Below are 693 nucleotides of genomic sequence, written 5' to 3'. Positions count from 1 at the left end.
CTAACCGGCTAAAAAGAAAATATTTTTGTTGCGAATGAATAAGACAAGATACTTGAGGAATTGTTCCATATACGTAAAATCATTATTATTGTTACAAGGGGCCTTTTCCCACATAAAACGAGGAATTTTTGTTACAATAGAAGCTAGAAGTGATATCGATTGATTCAGAAATCGAGTCGATTTGCTTTACTAATAAAAGAAGGGATGATCATATGAATCCTAAATCTATGAAACTGGTTTTATACAGTGGATTCACCAATTGTTATATGCATCGTGAGTGAATCTCGTTGAGTTAAATGGAATCCGTGTTATCAAAAAAGATATATGCAATTCTTTCTATAGTATAATAGGATGAGTCAATCAGATCGCACTTTTGGTATCATTCGATCTGAACAATAAATGGTGATATTTAGTTCCTCCCATTGGACCAAGAATTTCCGAATTTTTGGGAAGTAATCAATTGGTACATCGCACAAATTAATAAAGAGTTTCCATATATTTTTTTTACAAATTGAATAGATATTGAGAACCTATTGATCTATCACACTAGGAGTTACAGAGTGGATCATTCGGCAAATCCATTTTTCAACTCATAGATGGGTCTGGACCTATGGAATGGGGATACCCTCCCGAAACTCACAAAAGAAAAAAGGAAGTGAGTTAAGACTGAAAAAAGAGAAGAAACTTGGACCA

This window comes from Abrus precatorius, unplaced genomic scaffold (genome assembly GCF_003935025.1).
Source record: "Abrus precatorius isolate BTA unplaced genomic scaffold, Abrus_2018 Scaffold6, whole genome shotgun sequence".
NCBI classification, from domain to species: domain Eukaryota; kingdom Viridiplantae; phylum Streptophyta; class Magnoliopsida; order Fabales; family Fabaceae; genus Abrus; species Abrus precatorius.
This window is presented reverse-complemented; position numbering follows the sequence as displayed.